Source organism: Pan troglodytes, chromosome 3, assembly GCF_028858775.2.
Source record: "Pan troglodytes isolate AG18354 chromosome 3, NHGRI_mPanTro3-v2.0_pri, whole genome shotgun sequence".
NCBI classification, from domain to species: Eukaryota; Metazoa; Chordata; class Mammalia; order Primates; family Hominidae; genus Pan; species Pan troglodytes.
This window is the reverse complement of record NC_072401.2, coordinates 111058357-111079873: the sequence shown is the minus strand read 5'-3', so window position 1 is coordinate 111079873 and position 21517 is coordinate 111058357. Positions and strand designations below refer to the sequence as shown.

The 21517-nt window shown below is 40.3% G+C and overlaps 1 protein-coding gene and 2 long non-coding RNA genes across 10 annotated transcripts in view; 2 read left to right on the top strand and 1 right to left on the bottom strand.

Annotated features, from left to right (window-relative positions):
- LOC134809906 (uncharacterized) overlaps positions 1-13165 on the top strand; it is a 32702-nt gene extending 19537 nt beyond the window's left edge. Inside the window, exon 2 of the long non-coding RNA XR_010156668.1 lies at positions 11259-13165. This is a non-coding gene — a long non-coding RNA (uncharacterized LOC134809906). The remainder of the gene's footprint in view (positions 1-11258) is intronic.
- Positions 1-21517, bottom strand: part of MCUB (mitochondrial calcium uniporter dominant negative subunit beta) — a 124447-nt gene that overhangs the window by 61905 nt on the left and 41025 nt on the right. The window lies entirely within an intron of this gene.
- Positions 7103-8578, top strand: LOC107974369 (uncharacterized). Its single transcript, XR_001717080.3, has 2 exons — positions 7103-7386; positions 8290-8578. It is a non-coding gene; the product is annotated as an uncharacterized LOC107974369 (long non-coding RNA).

The following is a 21517-nucleotide window of genomic DNA, read 5'->3' as shown; positions in this document are numbered from 1 at the left end:
GAATTATAACTACTTATCTATGTAGCGACAGAGATGATAGCACCTATGTACTACAGCCATGATTTCTGAATATTAAATTTTTGAGTATTAAATCTACTAAATCTCTTCTATAAAGGCTTTTACACTCTTCTTTAAAACAGCTTATTTATAATCACTGGAAAAGAAAATTTGTGATAAGAACTTTTTTTCTTGTAAATTTTCTCTGCCAGAAAAATCTTCCACATATCTCCTCTAAGAATTTCAGGAAGGAATTTGGGATTGGTGAGAACTGTAAAATTAGTCCAGAAGGAAATTATGTAGCAGAGAATCAAGTGCTTACTGTAAACAGTGCTAACAAGCCAGTTTTGTCACAGTCTTAGAACCTAAATTTCACTTGAGGAGTTACCTCAGACTGTAGGATACTGGTCAACAGAAACCCTAATCTAGGACACCCATTTGTAACTAAAATGACGACAGAAAAAGGCTAAAACTGAATCATGTCTGAGCTTTAACACTGAGGACCAATGCATTAAGGAAAAATCATTAAGGAAAAGACTTACAACAACCTAAACAAAAATTTTTCTTTGCAGATAATTTAAGACAACCTAAAGAAATAATTTTCTGACTACTGTATACTCAATGGAAACTGCATTCCTCAGAACGATGAGATACTGTACCTCACCCTGTATCCTCTCTTTCTCCCAAAACCATTTATTGACCATTTATTATATTTGCTATATAATGCACTAGACTCTGGAAATCTACTAGTAAACAAGATACAGTCCCTACTCCATGAGATCAAAGAGTGATTGTAATTGTAATATGGATGCTCTTTAGCTTATGATGAGTTCATTCCAAGAACCCACTGTAAATTGAAAATATCATAAGCTGAAAATGCACCTAACCTATTAAAATAAACTTCAAAGATTAGCCTAGCCTACAACTCAAATGTGCTCAGCATGCTTACACTAGCCTACAGGGTTAACATCTTCTAACACAAAGCCCATTTTATAATAAAGTGTTGAATATATCTCATGTAATTTATTGAATACTGTACTGAAAGTGAAAAACAGGATAGCTGCATGGATACTCACAATTAAGTAACATACACAGGTGAATGCATACTGGGCCTTAAGAATGTTTGAAGCATTGAACTAAAATTAATTGCTGGATGATGGGGATGCTACTGCAACGGGGGCATTAATTTCTCTTCTGATGAGGCCTGAGAGTAGCTGGGAGAAGGCACTGGGGCATCGATACTTGTTAATGGTTTAGCAGGCATAGTGTTCTTCAGGAAGACATCAAGTTTTTTTAATTTTTAAATTTTAAATTTTTTGTTTTTTGAGACAGAGTCTTGCTCTTTCACCCAGGCTGGAGTGCAGTGGTGCGATCTTTGCTCACTGCAACCTCCACCTCCCCGGTTCAAATGATTCTCCTGCCTCAGCCTCTTGAGTAGCTGAGACTACAGGTGTGCTCCACCACACCTGGCTAATTTTTGTATTTTTAGTAGAGGCGGGGGTTCACCATGTTGGCTAGGCTGGTCTTGAACTCCTGACCTCAAATGATCCACCCACCTTGGCCTCCCAAAATGCTGGGATTACAGGTGTGAGCCACCAGCCTGGCCGACATCAGGTTTGGACTATACAGTTTGTTCTCCTTTTCATTATATATTTCTCTGTAGCAAGCAAGAGCATCCTGTACTGTGTGTCAGCTCCTGTGAATAATGACATCCCTTTCTTCTAACTTCTGAATGACACTGCTGATAGTGGCAAATATCTCTGCCAGTTTCTTTGCCGTTAACTTTCTTGGTGCCTCAGGTATAACTTCTTCCTCTTTCTCAACTTCTTTCTTCCTCCAGTTTGATTATCTCCTCATTGGAAAGCTCTTCAGATTCAATGCCAAGAAGTTAATAAATATCCTCTTCATCAATTCTAGCTATTCTCCAAGCACTAGTATCTTGTTACTGTTTCATCAACAGCAGGACCTTGCTAAGGCCTTTGAATGTGTTCACATGTCTTCAAAACTTTTTTCCAAATGCCATTCATGCATTGCTGTGTGACTTCTTTCCATGCTCCAGTGATATTCTGGATAGCATTTAGAATGTTAAAACTTTTCCAGAACTCTAGGAGCATTCAGCCAGATTCATTCACTTCAACAGCCGGAGCAAATGCCTGGCATAGTGTGCTTTGAATGCAGCTATTGTGCCTTCGTCCATGAGTTGAGTGTGGTTGTGTTTGGCAGCAAACTCATAACTTTCCATAAGAATGCATGTCACCTATATACTGTGGGTGCCCTGGAGCACTGTCTAAGATCAGAAGAATCTTGAATGGGGCCAGGTACAGTGGCTCGTGCTTATAATCCTAGTGCTCTGGGAGGCTGAGGTGGGAGGACTGCTTCAGTCCAGGAGTTTGAGACCAGCCTGGGCAACATAGTAAAATCTTGACTCTACAAAAAAATTTTTAAAAATCAGTCAAGTGTGCTGGTGTGCACCTGTGATCCTAGCTACTTGGGAGGCTGTGCCAGGAGGATCATTTGAGTCCAGGAATTCAAGGTTACAGTGAGCTATGATCACACCATTGCACTCCAGCCTGGGTGACAGAGCAAGACTGTCTCTCTAAAAATAAAAATAAAAGATCTTGAATGAAGTGGTTTTTTGCTTACAATATTCTCTTGCCTGTGGAATAAAAAACAGTTCAAAAGCCAGTCTTCGAACAATGCTGAGGTCCTCCAGGGTTTGTTGTTATGGTGATAATAAATAAGAAGCGAATGCTTGCTCACATACTTGAGTGTTCTTGGGTTCCCTGAGTTGTAAATTAGGAAAAGCTTTAATTTGAACCCTGCAACATTTCCACCCAAAAGCAGCAATACACAGTCTGAATGCCTTAAGTTCTTGATAGGGTTGCTCTGGAAGCAACCTATTTTATTTACATAAAATATTTGTCCTGGGAAATATTTATGATCCACAATTATCGTATACAGCTCTTCCTAAAAGCTTTGACACATTCAATATCAGCGCTTGCTGACTCTCTGCTGACCTTCACATTAAGAAAATTATGATGCCTTTTGAAGCACTGGAATTACCTATGACTTGCCATAAACACTTGTGTATAATAGGATCATCGACACATTCATTCACTCTTTTAGTGTAATCAAAAACACTTCTTGCCCCAGCTGGCATCATCAGTAAGTAGTATGCCCTTCGATATCTGGTCTTACATCCACATGACAAGTAATTTTTCGATATTATCAATCAGCCAAGCTCTTTTCTTCGTGGTAGTGGATTTAACTAATGCTGACGATTTCACTGCCTCACTGATTCACTTCTTATTCTTTAAGACGGTTGAGGATCATGGATCGTGAAAGTCCCAACTCTTGTGCAATGGCCATTAATCCCTTGCCGTCTTCATGGAGGGCAATTATCTTGAGTTTCATCTCAAGGGTAATTGCCTTCCTCTTCTTCTCACCAGAAGCAGGAGGCATAGATGAGCGTACTGTAGACATGACAGGATGCAAAAGCGCGAAACACAATGTCCAAGAAACGCCAGTCACACAATACACAGCAGAGTATTGGTTGTTGACCTGCATGATGCGTGGCTGGCTGGGAGCTGTAGCTTGCTGCTGCTGCCCCACATCGAGACAGAGTATTGCACTGCATATTGCTAACCCAGGAACAGATCAAAATTCAAAGTACAGTTTCCACCAAATGCACATTGCTTCACACCATCATAAAGTCGAAGCCATCATAAATCAGGGACCATGTGATAAGGTGTATGATGGATTAAGTTTGGGGTGCTGTGGGCACACCCATGGAGGCATATATATAACTTAATCTTGAAGTGATTAGAGCAGATTTTATCAAAATTACAATCTACATTATTGGTTTTTAAAGTGCCTCAGAGGATCCTCAATTTTAAATCAAACTGACATTTCTAAAAGAAACGAAACATCCTTGCAGTCCAGAATTGCTTTTCAAAATCCTAAAGTTCCAGAGATCTTTCTTAGTAGATTTTAACTTTTAGTTTCCATCCATTGAAATCTCTTGGCCAATAAATAATTTGGTTATTTTACATATTTTATCCCACATTTCAGAAACATTAGATTTTCTATTCCTTATTAAAAACTTTTTCTTTAAAATAAACAAATATACACTAGAGGTTACCACAGGATGTGTGAAGTGAAAGACAATGTAGAGAACAGACTTTTGTCTTTTGCTTTCTAACACTTGATTCTTCAAGTTCTTTTTACAAGCAGCATGTTGTCCTTTTATAATTCAGAAACATATACATATAATTATTAAAAATGCTCACCAGGCACAGTGGCTCATGCCTGTAATCCCAGCACTTTGGGAGGCCAAGGTGGGCAGATCACTTGAGGTCAGGAGTTGGAGACCAGCCTGGCCAACATGGTGAAACTCCCTCTCTACTAAAAATACAAAAATTAGCTGGGCATGGTGGCGGGTGCCTGTAATCCCAGCTACTTGGGAGGTTGAGGCAGGAGAATTGCTTGAACCTGGGAGGCAGAGGTTGCAGTGAACCAAGATCATGCCTCTGCACTCCAGCCTGGGTGACAGAGTGAGACTCCATCTCAAAAAATAAAATAATAAAAAAAAGTCCTAAAATCCCCACATTATAAGTTTCATGTTTTCTATGGATGAACAACAGAGGTGTAAGTATACTAGCCATTTCATTGTGATTTAATTATTCCTTGGTAATAACTTATAGTGACATTATAATTTTGTGACTTAACATTAAGCAGGAACAAGAACAAAATAATAATGCTCTATTTAATATACTCTGCCCCTTATTTTATTACAGTATAGAAGCTTAAGGGATAAAATTTGCTTTATTTCTTCTGTGTACAGCCACTGTAGAACATTACGTTCCTTTTTCTCAGGGTATGATAATTCAATACTGCTGACTTAAATTCATGTCCTTTTTCTTCCAAGCCATTTCAAAGTGTCATTTGGCATTCATCTACCTTGTAACATTTCTGTGTGATATATTACAAATAATTAGGATAATCCTTTTTTTTTTCCTCAAATATGCAGGGTAAAGATGGAGGATGATTATATAAGCTCTTTGTACCACCCAACTCTAAGAGTAGCCTTCAATTGTATAATTTGTAAGTTATGGAATCAACTAAACTCTTAATAGTATCTTAATCATTACTCCTCATCCCATTCTTCCTTTCCAACCAATTCAGTCTATTAGTAGCCATTGAAAAACAACAAAAAATTCTATCAAACTGGTAAGATTTACTGTGGCTTAAAAGTTAGAAGAATGAGGGGGCTGGGTGCAGTGGCTCACACCTGTAATCCCAGCACTTTGGGAGGGCAAGGCAGGTGGATCACGAGGTCAGGAGTTCGAGACCAGCCTGACCTACATGGTGAAACCCCGTCTGTACTAAAAAAATACAAAAATTAGCCGGGCGTGGTGGCATGCACCTATAATCCCAGCTACTCAGGAGGCTGAAGCAGGATAATTGCTTGAACCTGGGAGGCAGAGGTTGCAGTGAGCCGAGAGAGAGCCACTGCACTCCAGCCTGGGTGACAGAGAGAGACTCCGTCTTGGGGAAAAAAAAAAAAAAGAAGAAGAATGTTGAAGTTCTTGTTCTTTGAGCAAGTTATTTAGCCTCTCTGAGCTTCAGTCCCATAACCTGTAAAAGTAGGGATAAAGTTGCCTCTTGACTACCTGGAGTTGCTCAAAAGCTTAGGGGAAGAGGCTTTGTGAATTATAAAGCATCATAAAGACAATATGTTATTAATGTAATCAATACTCTTTACTTTTAATCAACTGCCAGTCTCTTTACATCAATAACAAAGAGAAAAACAAAATTATTGCCATAGGATCATTAATGCACAGAGGCAGTTATGATAAAAATTGAATGCTAATTTATACATGCATGAGATTATAACACCTAGCTTGGGAGGCTCTCAGCAAATGCTTATCTTCTACTACCTTCTCCTGTTATATCTAGTATGTTACTTGAAGTTTCTTCATAAATGGCTCTTTAGGGCACATGTACAATACATTTTAGGGGCAAGGGAGGGGAAACTAAAATCCTTCTATGATACAATTGAATAAAATTCTGATGCAATAATTTATTATAATTAGTACTGTCCAGTGAGGAACTATTTCCTGCCCACAGTGTGCCATAAAGAAAGAAATCAGGATGTACAGACAGGCCTCACTTCTGACCTGTTGCTGAAGTTAGTGTGCCTGGATTTGCTCTTCTGAAAACCTGTTTGGGGATATCAGAATTTAAATTTACATTGCAGTTAGAAGTAATCGAGGCATCTGTCTGACATTGGTTGTGCCTGTAAGCAAAACGAGAAGGAACAGAACACTTGGTAGTTGACCATGAATCCACTCAGCAGTTCCTCCAACACTGTCCTTAGGGATATCCGGCTGATGCCTAGAGGCCTCAGAAACCATCTGATGAGACAGGGAACTGGCATGAAGAGTTTAAAGGCAGAGCTCAGTTAGGCAGGCAGGGATGGGTATCCACACTGTCACTCAATAGCTATGTGACGTAGGTACCTTAACTTCTCTAAACCTCAGTGTCCTTATCTATACAATGGGGATAACAGTACCTACTTCACAAGGCTGACACAGCATTAAAGATGAGCAGGCTTGTGTAAAGTGACATATGCCACAATATCACTTTACTATAACTATTATTATTATAACTTCTCAGGCAGAAGCAACATGTCCCCAAAATACAATTACAGACTAACTTACTGATGATCTAAAAGCTTTGTTACTTTTTTCTTTCTCGAGACAGAGTCCCACTCAGTCACCAGGCTGGAGTGCAGTGGTGCGATCTTAGCTCACTACAACCTCCACCTCCCAGGTTCAAGTGATTCTCCTGCCTCAGCCTCCTGAGTTGCTGGGACTACAGGTGTGCACCACCATGCCCTGCTAATTTTTGTATTTTTAGTAGAGATGGGCATTTCACTATGTTGGCCAGGCTGGTCTTGAACTCCTGATCTCATGATCTGCCTGCCTCAGCCTCCCAAAGTGCTGGGATTACAGGCGTGAGCCACCACGCCCAGCCTTTGTTACTTTCAAGAAGAGCAACACATCATAGAAAGAGGTTTAATGGGCCAGGCATGGTGGCTCACGCCTGTATTCCCAGCACTTGGGGAAGCCAAGGCGGGCAGATCACCTGAGGTCAGGAGTTCGATACCAGCCCAGACAACATGTGAAACCATGTCTCTACTAAAAATACAAAAAAAAAATTAGCTGGGTATGGTGGCAGGCACCTATAATCCCAGCCATTCGGGAGGCTGAGGAAGCTGAGGCAGGAGAATCACTTGAACCTGGAAGGCAGAGGTTGCAGTGAGCCAAGATCACACCATTGCACTCCAGCCTGGATGACAGAGCAAGACTCCGTCTCAATAAATAGGTAGGTAGGTAGGTAGGCAGGCAGGCAGGCAGGCAGATAGGTAGGTAGGTAGGTAGGTTGGTAGAGAGAGAGAGAGAGAGAGAGAGAGAGAGAGAGAGAGAGAGACAGAGAGACAGAGAGACGTTTAATGTTCAATAATGAACCTGAAACCAACTGGGATTTCTGGTGTGTACATTTACAGAGGGTAATAAATGCATCTTCTAAGAAGCTTATTCTTAGGTTGGCAATTTTATTTATTGAATGTAAGTCATAAGCAAGAAAGATTCTATAGAAAAAGAACATTCTAAGCACATTTTAGACTATGTAACTATTTAAAGACTAATGGTATTTACTAGAAAATAATACCTTCAGTTAGGTCACATGATATTTTATTTCCCCTATAGGTTCTACTTAACTTTAGCCCACTGATTTTGTATCTTTGCTAATTATAATCTGTTACACCAGGCTGTTTTCTCACTTGCCATTTAGTTAGGTTAAAGTATATCATATGAATTTAAGAAGAAGCATAATAAACAAAAAAGTCCTAACATGAATCTTAGCTTGGGTTTCCCCAAAAGCAGAGCCTAAGACAAGGATTTGGGTGTAGTAACTTCTCTGGGAGGTCATCTTATTATAAAGCAGGAGAAAGAGAATGGGAGGCATGATACAGGAAGGAAAAAGAGCTAATGTAAGAGCACTACTGAGGTGACTGCTAGAGACAACAGGGGACTCATTCTGCCAGTACCTATGAGTAGCACTTAGAATATCACTCACAATTGTCCATCTGAAAGACAAGAGGCTGAAACATTTATTCAACCATTTGAGGGTTGTCCTCAGCTCCCTGATATGGGAGCAGAAGGGAGATAGAGCGGGGAAGGAGGGGCATTAACTCCACAGTCCTCCCATGCTGCACTGGGTATACAGGCTCAGCAAACTCCCGAGTTCCTGTGCTGCTGAAGAAGGCATTGAGCAGAATACAGAAAGACTGGGTATAGCTTGGGTTTGAGATGAAACACCAGCAATGGAAGGTGAGTCTGAATTTGTAAGAAACTATCCACCAGTTACAAATGAAATCAGAGGTGGGCAAAAATGGATGCATGCAAGGACCAAAGGCATCTCCTACAAATACAAGAAGTTACATGTGAAAACAAGACTTCCCAGGCCTTTCCAAGAAATAAAGAGAAGCTACTCTTATTCTGATCTTCCCCAAATAGCTCTGAGAACATCTTTACCTAAAGTAGGTATAAAAAGAGATCAAAAGAGAAAATAAAATTTTTGCATATTTCTTATTGTGGGTTTAATAAATACCTAATTAGATTTTATCTATAAAGATGTTAATTGTAACATTATTTATAACAGCAAAAAATTGAAAACAATTCAATTGTCCAATAATAATAGACGGTTTAATTATTAATCGTAACATATGATGATTATGCATTCATTACAATTGCTTTCAAGAAAATATTAATGATACAAGAAAAGATTCATGACAATGATACTTTGAAAAACTTTAGACCCCAAACTATACATAATGTTATTGCAACTGTGGTCTTCAAATTTCTTACATTTCAAAACCAGCACTTTGATAATTATACATTTTCACTTCTAAGCCACCTTTACATGAAATTTGGACTTCAATGCATCAGTTACCCAGCCATGGTCCTCCCTCCCACCCCCGACACACTAAATGTGGAAATGTGTGAGGAGCCTTATTTGGCTGTCACATTGACTGATGGGTGCTAAAAACGTGTAGTATACAAGGTCAGAGACACTAAACATTCTGCAATGCACTAAACAGAACTTACCAAAAAATTGCCCTACCAAAATGTGAAGAGTGCCACAAGTCAAACCAATGAGCTAAGGGAATAAACACTTAGAATGATCCTATAACAGCCAACAGGCCAATTGTGCAAGCATCTGTGCCAGAGTTGAGGCAAATTGGGTCTGTTAATTTGCATAAATCATTATTATGTAAAACAGTGAAGATAGGTAAATCAAAATGCTGATAGTGTTACAAAGCAGAGAGATCACAACAATATGGTTAGGACAAAGAAGGACATCAACTAGAGGTGCAAAGAATGGTGACTAAGATAACATAAAATTAGATATTCAGACTTTGGCCAACTGAATATGCATATATTCAGTTATAAATTTAAAAACTAAAATTAAAGCCCATGTTCAAATACCAGAAATCCATGAACACTAACTGTACCTAAAATATATAATTCGCAATTTTAATACATGTTCTTGCTTTTTTGGAAGAGGGCAAATCCATAGAAAGTATATTTTATAATTTTGTACTTTTGACTTTAGTACATGTTTTTAAAAACATATTATACACAAACATGCTTGTACACAGAGAAGATGGAAGGTAAGATACCAAAATATTAATATGGTTATTTCTGAATGCTGGAATTATCAGAGGTTTTCCTTTTCTTCTTTGCTGAAATTTCTTAAAAGAAAGACCTACGTATGCAACTCTCTCAAGAAAATCCAAGAGTCAGCAAGACAGGCTAAGTTAAACATGTTTAAAGTGTCAGGTCCAAGTAAAAGCAAAATAGAGCTGGGCTGCATGAAAGGGGAGGATGACAAGATTTAGGGCTATGTTTTCTTCTCACAGCTGGTTATTCTGTTGGGTAATAAATGGCTCACAACATGGACAATACAGCCCTATTGTGCATATTCCACTAGAGGTAGGGTACTGTGAAGAAATTCTCTGCAAGATTCATAGAAGTGGAAGGTACATTAGTCAGGACAGTATACATAATAAAGGCATAAAAGTTTGTCCAACTACTAAGATAAAGCAGTTAAAATAAAATGCAGAATTCTCCAGCAGGAGGTAGCTACAATGTAAGCAAAGCTGGTTCCTGGGAAAGGAAATAATTAAAAGGCAATCTAGAAATATGCACTAAAGGGGAAAAACAAGTAGCAAAATATTCATTTATTCACTCTGCAAATGTGTATTGAATGAGAACTAACTGCGAGGCACTATGGATCTATCACTCATCATTTCACACATATCCTTTTGGAACTTAAATTTTTGGCCTATGCCCTTTCTGTGGTGACCAGTTTCATAAGTTACTACTCACCATGTTGGAGGTACTTCCTTTTCTTGTCCAAAATGAACATGATGGTGCACAGGTGATGACACCTGTCACTCACTGATCGCCAGCACTGATGTGACTGACAGGTGTTGCTCAAGAGTCCCCTCTCCCTCAGCACTACATATAGTGACCCTTCTCAGATGTGCACTTGGAAGAAAAGAGACAATCTTTCACAGATAAAGGAAGACTCTTTTTGATTAGTGTACTTATCCTAAAACCATTTTCTTTAAATTAAATCTTTGTTTTAGCTTGCTGAGACCTAGCAAATAAATTCACATCTATGCCGGGCGCGGTGGCTCACGCCTGTAATCCCAGCACTTTGGGAGGCCGAGGCGGGCGGATCACAAGGTCAGGAGTTCGAGACCATCCTGGCTAATACGGTGAAACCCCATCTCTACTAAAAATACAAAAAAATTAGCCGGGCGTAGGTGGTGCATGCCTGTAGTCCCAGCTACTCAGGAGGCTGAGGCAGGAGAATGGCGTAAAACCCGGGAGACGGAGGTTGCAGTGAGCCCAGATCGCACCACTGCACTCCAGCCTGGGAGACAGAGCGAGACTCCATCTCAAAAGAAAAAAAAAAAAAATTCACATCTATGATAATAATACTGTTGAGGATTTTATACAATGCCAGTATCTTCAAGTCTCTTCTTTTGGGTTGGCCATATTCCCCACAAGACTCTTCTCATCTGCTTGGAAGATATAATCCCGGGGGCTGACATCTGCAATATGGGTAAAGAAAGATGGCTCAACTTCACTAAGTTAACTTTCACCCAATTCTGTTTTCCACAGAGTATGCAAGCTCTCAAGTGTGCCAGATATCCTCAAGTCTAAAGAAATAAAACTCTGAAGTTCCTTCCAGGGGGAAAAGAGGGCACTTGCCAGCTGTGCAGAGTAGAAAAGAGTTTGGAATCTAATAGTTTCTTGAGCAGATTTTCAACCAACTATCATGCTTCTAGCCTACAATTTACCCCATATTTCTGAAAGCACTTGTTCTGTCAAATCCTAAGGTTAAACAGTATAAACTCGTTGATTTGTAGCTTTTCCCATTGCTGCCTAATGATAAGCTTTCTGTGCTGTGTATCAGTTGGGTTCATCCAGAGAAGCGACTACTATGAATGTGTATGTGTGACTATATAAAGATTTGTTACAAAGACTTGGACTTGTACAACTGTGGAAACTGGTTAGGCAGTCTCTATAAGGCGTTTTCTTCATGTCTGGTCTGATTCTAGAGCTGAGGTCCACAGGGCAGGACATCAGGAAAAGATGACGGATGAAAAGTGGGGAAATGCAAAAACAAGATGAAAACCACAAGCACGACCTTGAGTCCCTGGGGGTCTCAGTCAATCTAGGATGCTGTAACAGAAAACCACAGACTAAGTGGCTTAAACAACAGAAATTTATTTCTCACAGTTCTGGAGGCTTGGAAGTTCATTAGGGTGGCTGCATGTTGGGTTCTGGTGTGGGTCATCTTCCGAGTTGGCAAATGGCTATCTTATTCTATGTCCTCACATAGCGGAGTGCAGAAAGAGGAAGCAACTCTGCCCTGTTTCTTCTTATAAAGACACTAATCCAACCATGAGAGCTCTATCCTCATGACCTAATTACTTCTCAAGGATTCCATCTCCAAAAGCCTCCATTGAGGCTTAAGGTTTCCACATATGAATTTATGGTGACACAAACATTCACTCAATCCTACAGCATGGGTTTATAGATGGAAAGAGACTCTGTATTTGGAGCTGTACTCAATGCTGATTCAAATGACACAATTCTGGACTTTGAGCTGACGCTGTAATGTTCTGGACTTTGGGCTGACAATTTTGGGGCACTGGGAGGGGGTTAATGTATTTCTGCATTATGAACCAGTATTATTTTGCATTGTGAACCACTGGGTAGACTGTTGCATGCAAATTTCAAATACAGTCCTCTAACATTAGGAATATCTGGTTGTGGTGGTGGATACATGAACCTACACATGATAAAAGTATACAGATGTAAACTCACGCACACAAGCACAAGTAAAACTGGGGCAATATAAATAAGATTGGTGGATTATATCAACTTCAATATCAGTCAATATCCGGGTTGTGATATTATACCACAGTTTTGCCAAATGTTACCTTTGGGGGGAAATGGATAGAGTATATACCTGATTTCTCTGTATTATTTCTCACAAACTGCCTGTGAGTCTGCAGTTATCTCAATAAATACTTCAATTTTTTTAAGAATATGGCACTCAGTGATCCTGCCTCCTGGTATTCTGACCCTTATGTAAGTGTAATCTCTTCCTCTTGAATGTGGGCAGGACCCAGTGATGTGCTTCTATTAAATGGTATGGAAAAAATGATGGGATGCGTCTTCCATGATTACATAACAAATGAATTACTTCTGTCTGCTAGATTCGCTCTGTTGTCTATCAGCTTGCATACTTTGATGAAACAAGCTTCCATGTTGAAGAGGACCAAGTGGAAATGAATTGAGGGCAAGTACTGGACAACAGCCAGAGAGAAAGTCCAAAGCCCATTCCCCTATAAGTAACTGAATGCAGCCAACAACCAGTGAGTGCACCTGAAAGCTTTCCAACAGCCTTGTAATGACTACAGCTCCAGCCAACAACATGATTTCAGCCTGCGAGAGACCTCAGCATACCTGGATTCCCGGACTACAGAAACTGAGCTAATAAATGTGTGCCATTTTGAGCCACTAAGTTTTGGCACATTTTTTTGGGCACATTAGATAGCAATAGTAGATAATTAATAGAAGCTTGTTACTATTTGTCCCTCTACTTTCTACTCTAATATTTTGTTGCTATTGTCTTCTTTCCCAATCTCTTTATCCTTGTGGGCTGATATATTTTTTAATTCCTGTATTCTTTTTTTTTTTTTGAGATGGAGTCTCGTCCTGTTGCCCAGGCTGGAGTGCAGTGGTGTGATCTTGGCTCACTGCAAGCTCTGCCTCCCGGGTTCACACCATTCTCCTGCTTCAGCCTCCCGAGTAGCTGGGACTACAGATGCTCGCCACCACACCCAGCTAATTTTTTATATTTTTAGTAGAGACGGGATTTCACCATGTTAGCCAGGATGGTCTCGATCTCCTGACCTTGTGATCCGCCCGCCTTGGCCTCCCAAAGTGCTGGGATTACAGGTGTGAGCCACCGCACCCAGCCTAATTCCTGTATTCTTGTTAGGATTTCAGGAAGGAAATTTATGTATTTGTCAAGCCTGCCATCTTTTACTGGAAGTCATCCCAGGTCTTCTGTTATGGATTAAATATTTGTATGTCCCCCTCTCCCCTATTTATATGTTGCAGCCCTAACTCCCAATGTACTGGTATCAGGAGATTGAGCCTTTGAAAGATAATTAGGTTTAGAAGAGCTCATGAGTATGGAGCCCCCATGATAAGATTAGTGGCCCTTAAGAGGAGGAGGCTGGGTGTGGTGGCTCACACCTATAATCCTAGCACTTTGGGAGGCCGGGGCAGTCAGATCACCTGAGGTCAGGAGTTCAAGACCAGCCTGGCCAACATGGTGAAATCCCATATCTACTAAAATACAAAATTTAGCCGGGCATGATGGCAGGTGCCTGTAATCCCAGCTACTCGGGAGGCTGAGACGGGAGAATTGCTTGAACCTGGGAGGTGGTGGTTGCAGCGAGCCGGGATCACACCACTGCACTCCAGCCTGGGTGGCTGGCTGAGTGAGACTCTCTCAAAAAAAAAAAAAAAAAGAAAAAAAGAAAAGGAGGAGGAGGAAGAAATACCAGAGCTTTCTCTCTCCTCCTGTTGAAGAATGCAAGAAGAAGGTGGCCGTCTGCAAGCCAGGAAGAGAGCCCTCAATAGGAAAACAATCTTCCTGCACCTTGATGTTGGACTTTCCAGCCTCCGGGAATGTGAGAAATAAATGTCTCTTTATAAGCCACCCCATCTATAATATTTTGTTACAGCAGACTATGCAGACTAATACACCACAAGACTAACACAATTAATGGAGACAAAATTAACAAGCAGTCTGTTTTAAATGAGTTATTCTAAAATTTTCACACTACAAGTCTAGTCAAGGAGATCAAGAGAAATTCTGTTACAAAATGTTCTTTCATTTTAATCACTTGATCAATGCAGCATCATCATAGGGCTTTATTTTCTTCTTATAGTTTTAGCTAGCAGTGGAATTTAAAATGCCCCAGTTTGCCATCTGCTTCATTTTCACAGGCATGAACCATACCAACAAAAAGAAATGGACTTCAAATCATCAGCCTTTTTTTTTTAACAGAGAGAAAAGAAAAAGAGAGAAAAAGAAATACATGTCTAGATTGTGGCTTCTATTTGAACTACTGTGAGGTTTGGTCCTAATTTTGAAAAATCCTCACTTGTATGATATCTAAGGAATTGAATATCTCTATTATCTCCACTAAGTCACAATTTTTTTGTTGTTAAACAATAGGGAACATCAGAATTGTGTAAGTATTCTTTGTAGATGTGGGGAAATAAGATTTATCTGGATTTTGCTTAGCTTCTGTAAAAAGCCCTAGCCTCCCAAGACATGGAAATACATACACCATAAAGCTAGAGAATTTGCTTTCACTTCCCCTAGAAGCATTTTATTTTTCACATATCCTGAGGATTAGCTCTATAGCCATTTGTCTACTTAACTGCTCTAATCCAAAAGGATGATAAAACTTCTCTTATCTCTACAAGCGGGTCAAATGGTTACAGCCCAGAATAGGCCCCTGGGCTAAGTTCCAAAGTGCCAGGAAGACTCTCTCTGGGTATTTACGGAAGCCTAGACCTTGGAAACATCTCCTGGCAGTAACTTCCCCACTCTCTCCATGACAGCGATGTTTATCTAGCCCTTGGAAAGTCATATTTACATTCCAAATGGTTTATAAGAACTCAAGATTCTTCTTATCCTATCTCAAAGGAATAAAAGTTTTTCTCTCTCTTTTTGGAAGAGGAAGTTGGTGGCTACCTCTTTTCTGTATACAGAGAAAATACATTATTCTCTATCACTTTTCTATGGGGTGAAACCTGCCACCCGCATAAAAAATTTCCATTGATTCTCATCACAGGCCTATGGATCTGGGTACGGGAGAAGATACTCATCTTTCTGCAGTTACTATATTTTTACTGTACATTATATATGTTTCGGATACAGAAAAACTTACCATAGTGTTGCAACTTCCTACAGTATTCAATATAGTAAGATACTGTATAGGTTTGTAGTGTAGGAACAATAGGCTATACAATATAGCCTAGGTTTGTAACAGGCTATGCCATCTAGGTTTGCATAAGTACACTCTGATGTTCGCATAATGATGAAATCGCCTAAGGATGCATTTCTCAGAATGTATCCCTGCCGTTAAATGATGCGTGACTGTTATCTTTTTATGTACATCTCACATAACTTTACAAGTATACTAATGTCATAGTCTTCACAAAACAGTAGGGAACAGCAGATTTAAGATCAAACAAGCAGGTTAGAAAGGGAACATCCACCAGGAAATGAACACTATCTCTCAATATATTTCATCATATTCGTCTTAGAGAAAAGCTTCCCCAGAGGTGAGAGATGCTTATAGAATCATTAAATTAAAAGATATAATAGGAGAGGGGCAGAGAAAATGGCCAGATCCAAGCTGCCATGGATCCTCCCCAACCTCCAACAGGAACACCAAATTTAGCATCTACACAAAAAAGACACCTTTATAAGAACCAAAAATCAGGTACCAGTTCGGCCACATGGGGTAGAGCACTGAGCAGGCTCTTGGGGTCTGCCATTCCGGGCACTGGCTCTTAGATGGTATTTCTGGACCTGCTCTAGGCCAGAGGCGAGCCCACTTACCTGAAGAGTAGAGTCTCAGGCCTGGTAGCATTCACCATGAGCTGACTGAAGACCCTTGGGCCTTAAGTGAACATTGGCAGTAGCCTGGCTGTACTCCCCATGGGCCTATGGTGGCAGTGGCCACAGGGAGAGGCTCCTCTGCTTGTGGAAAGGGGAGGGAAGATTAGGAGGAACTTTGTCTTGTGGTTTGAGTGCCAGCTTAGCTGCAGTAGAACAGAGAACCAGGCAGATTTCTAAGGTTTTCATCTCCAGTCCCTGGCACCTGGATGGCATCTCTGGACATGCTTCGCCCTCAGGGAACTCACTGCACTGAAAGGAAGGACAGAAGCCTGGCTGGCCTTGCCACCTGCTGATTGTAGAGTCCTAAGGTCTTGAGTAAACATAGGCAGTAGCCAGGGAGTGGCTGCAGTGGGCACTGGGCAAGACTCAGTGCTGTGTTGGATTCAGGTCTGAGCCAGCACAGTCCCAGTGGTGGTGACCATAGGGGTGATTGTTTCAAGAGGCATCTGAACCAGAGCAACTCCATCTTAAATAGGGACTGGGTAAAATAAGGCTGAGACCTGCTGGACTACACTCCCAGGAGGTTAGACATTCTAAGTCACAGAATGAGATAGGAGGTCGGCACAAGATATAGGCCATAAAGACTTTGCTGATAAAACTGGTTGCAGTAAAGAAGCCAGCTAAAACCCACCAAAACCAAGAGGGCGACAAGAGTGACCTCTGGTCATCCTCACTGCTACACTCCCATCAGCACCATGACAGTTTACAAATGCCATAGCAATGTCAGGAAGTCGCCATATATGGTCTAAAAATGGGAGGCATGAATAATCTACCCCTTGTTTAGCATATCATCAAGAAATAACCATAAAAATGGGCAACCAGCAGCCCTAGGGGCTGCTCTGTCTATGGAGTAGCCATTCTTTATTCCTTTACTTTCTTAATAAACTTACTTTCACTTTGCACTGCGGACTCACCCTGAATTCGTTCTTGCATAAGATCCAAGAACTCTCTTTTGGGGTCTGGATCGGGAGCCCTTCCCAGTAACAACTGTGTCACCCCACTCCCAGCTCCAGGCAGCTCAGCACAGAGAGAGAGAGAGAGACCCCATTTGTCTGGAGAAAGCAACGGAAGATAACACAGAGTCTCTGTCTGGTAATCCAGAGAATTCTGGAGTTTATCCAACACCAGCAAGGCAGTACCTCTACAAGTCTTGAAGAACCACAGCGTTACTATGCTTAGGGTGCTCCCTAATGCAGATATTGCTTAGATTACAACACCCAAGTCCCTTTAAATATTTGGAAATCTTCCCAAAGATGGGTACAAACAAGCCCATACTGCAAAGACTACAATAAATACCTAACTCTTCAGGCCGGGTGTGGTGGCTCATGCCTTTAATCCCAGAACTTTGGGAAGCCAAGGCAGGCAGACTGCTTGAGCCCAGGAGTTTGAGGTCAGCCTGGGCAACATGGCAAAACCCTGTCTCTGAAAATAATAATAATAATAATAATAATAATAATAATAATAATACAAAAAGTAGCTGGATGTGGTGGTGCATGCCTGTAGTCCCAGCTACTCAAGAGGGTGAGTGGGAGGATCAATTTAGTCAGGGAGGTCATGGCTGCAGTGAGCCATGACTGCACCACTGCACTCCAGCCTGGGCAACAGAATGAGACCCTGTCTCAAAACAAAACAAAACAAAACCTAACTTTTCAACGCCCAGACATCAACAAATATCTACAAATACCAAGACCATCCAGGAAAACATGACCTCACCAAACGAACTAAATAAGGCACCAGAGACAAATCCTGAAGAAACAGAGATACATGACCTTTCACATAGGTATCTCAAAATAGCTGTTTTGAAGAAACTCAAAGAAATCTAAAATAACAAGGAAAAGGAATTTAGAATTCTATCAGATAAACTGAACAAAGAGATTGAAATGATTTTTAAAAATCAAGCAGAAATTCTGGAGTTGAAAAATACAATGGACATACTGAAGAATGCATCAGAATCTCTTACTAGCAGAATTGATCAAGCAGAGAATTAGTGAGCTTCAAGACAGGCTATTCGAAAAAACACAATCAGAGGAGATAAGAGAAAAGAGAATTTTAAAAAATGAAGCATACCTACAATATCTAGAAAAGGGCTTCAAAGGGTCATATCTATGAGTTATTGGCCTTGAAGAGGAGGTAGAGAAAGAGACAGAGGTAGAAATTCAAAGGGATAAATAACAGAGAACTTCCCAAACCTAGGAAAAGGTAACAATATTCAAATACAAGAAAGTTACAAAACACCAAGCAGATTTAACCCAAAGAAGACTACCTCAAGACATTTAATAATCAAATTCCCAAAGGTCAAGGATAAAGAAAAGGCTCCTAAAAGCAGCAAGAGAAAAGAAACAAATAACATACAATAGAGTTCCAATATGTCTAGCAGCAGACTTTTCAGTGCAACTCTTACAGGCCAGGAGAGAGTGGCATGACATATTTAAAGTGCTGAAGGAAAAAAGACTTTTACCCTAGAATAGCATATCCAGTGAAAATATCCTTTAAACATGAAGGAGAAATAAAGACTTTCCCAGACAAACAAAAGTTGAAGGATTTCATCAACACCAGACCTGTTCTACAAGAAATGCTAAAGAGAGTTCTTAAATTTGAAAGAAAAGGAGGCCGGGCATGGTGGCTCATGCCTGTAATCCCAGCACTTTGGGAGGCCAAGGCAGGTGGATCACCTGGGGTCTGGAGTTTGAGAACAGCCTGGCCAACTTGGTGAAACCCTGTCTCTACTTAAAATACAAAAATTAGCCGGGCGTGGTGGCAAGCACCTGTAATCCCAGCTACTCAGGAAGCTGAGACAGGAGAATTGCTTGAACCCGAGAGGCAGAGGTTGCAGTGAGCCAAGATCGCGCCATTGCACTCCAGCCTGGGGGACAAGAGTGAGACTTTGAGAAGAAAAAAAAGAAAGAAAGAAAAGGATGTTAATGAGCAATAAGAAATCACCTGAAGGTACAAAACTCACCAGTAATAAGTACACAAAAAAACAAAGAATACTATAACACTATAATTGTGGGGTGTAGACTATTCTTATCTTAGGCACAAAGACTAAAAGATGAACCAATAAAAAATAATAACTATGGACCAGGCGTGGTGGCTCATGCCTGTAATCTTAGCACTTTGGGAAGCTGAGGCAGGTGAATCACTCAAGGTCAGGAGTTGGAGACCAACCTGGCCAACATGGTGAAACCCCATCTCTACTAAAAATACAAAAATTAGCTGGGCGTGGTGGCAGGTGCCTGTAATCCCAGCTACTCGGGAGGCTGAGGCAGGAGAATTGCTTGAACCCAGGAGGCAGAGGTTGCAGTGAGCCAAGATCGTGCCATCGCACTCCAGCCTGGATGAAAAGAGTGAAATTCCATTTCACACACACAAAAAAGAACTATGATAACTTTTAAAGAGACAGTAAAATAAGATATAAATAGAAACAATAAGTTAAAAAGCAGGGGGATGACATTGAAGTATAGAGTTTTTATTAGTCTTCTTTATACTTGTTAGTTTGCTTGTTTATGCAATCAATGTTAAGTTGTCACCAGTTTAAAATAATGGGTTATAAGATAGTATTTGCAAGCCTCATGGTAAACTCAAATAAAAAAAAATACACAAGAATGGATACACAAGAAACAAAAAGCAAGAAATTAAATCATACCACCTGAGAAAATCTACCTCCACTAAAAGGAAGACAGGAAGGAAAAAAAGAAGGAAGAGAAAACCACAAAACAACCACAAAACAAATAACAAAATGGCAGGAGTAGGTCCTTACTTATCAATAATAACATTGAATGTAAATGAACTAAACTCTTCAATCAGAAGACAGAGAGTGGCTACATGGATTTAAACAAAACAAAAAAAAAAAACAGGCCAGGCACAGTGGCTCACGCCTGTAATCCCAGCACTTTTGGGAGGCCAAAGCAGGTGGATCACGAGGTCAGGAGATCGAGACCATTCTGGCTAACATGGTGAAACCCCGTCTCTACTAAAAATACAAAATATTAGCTGGGCGTGGTGGCGGGTGCCTGTAGTCCCAGCTACTCAGTAGGTTGAGGGAAGAGAATGGCATGAACCCAGGAGGTGGAGTTTGCAGCGAGCAGAGATCGCACCACTGCACTCCAGCCTGGGCAACAGAGCGAGAGTCCGTCTCAAAAAACAAACAAAAAAACAAACAAACAAAAACCCAGGCCCAACGATCTACTGCCAACAAGAAACATAATTCACAAACAAAGAGACACATAGACTGAAAATAAAGGGATGAAAAAAGATATTCCATGCTAATGGAACCCCCCCAAAAAAGGAGTAGTTATATGGGACAAAATGGATTTCAAGACAAAAACTATAAGAGACAAGAAGGTCATTACCCTAGAATAGGGGTATATATTCAGCAAGGGAATATAGCAATTATAAATACATATGCACCCAACACTGGATCATCCCAATATTTAAAGCAAATATTATTAGAGCTAAAACAAGAGACAGACCCCAAAACAATAATAGCTGGAGACTTCAACGCCATACTTTCACCAATGGATAGATCATCCAGACAGAAAATCAATCAAGAAAGATTAGATTTAATCTGCACTATGGACCAAATGGATCTAATAGATATTTACAGAACATTTCATCCAACGGCTATAGAATACACAATCTTCTCTTCAGCACATGGATCATTCTCAAGGATAGATAATATGCTAGGTCACAAAACATGTCTTAAAACATTTAAAAAACTGAAATAATATCAAGTATTTTCTCTGACCACAATGGAATAAAATTAGAAATCAATAGCAAGGGGAATTTTGGAAACTATATAAACACGTGTACAATAAACAATATGCTCCTCAATGACCAGTGAGTCAGTGAAGAAATTAGTAAGGACACATACAACCTACCAAGACTGAACCATGAAGAAATTCAAAACTTAGACCAATAACAAGTAACATGATTGAAGCTGTAATAGCCTCCCAGCCAAAGGAAAAAAAAAGCCCAAGACCCAATGGCTTCGCTGCTGAATTATACCAAACATTTAAAGACGAACTAATATCAATCCTACTCGAACTTGTGAAAAATAGAGGATGAGGGAATATTTTCAAACTTATTCTAGAAGGCTGGTATTACCCTGATACCAAAACCAGACAAAGACACATCAAAAAAAGAAAGCTACAGGTCA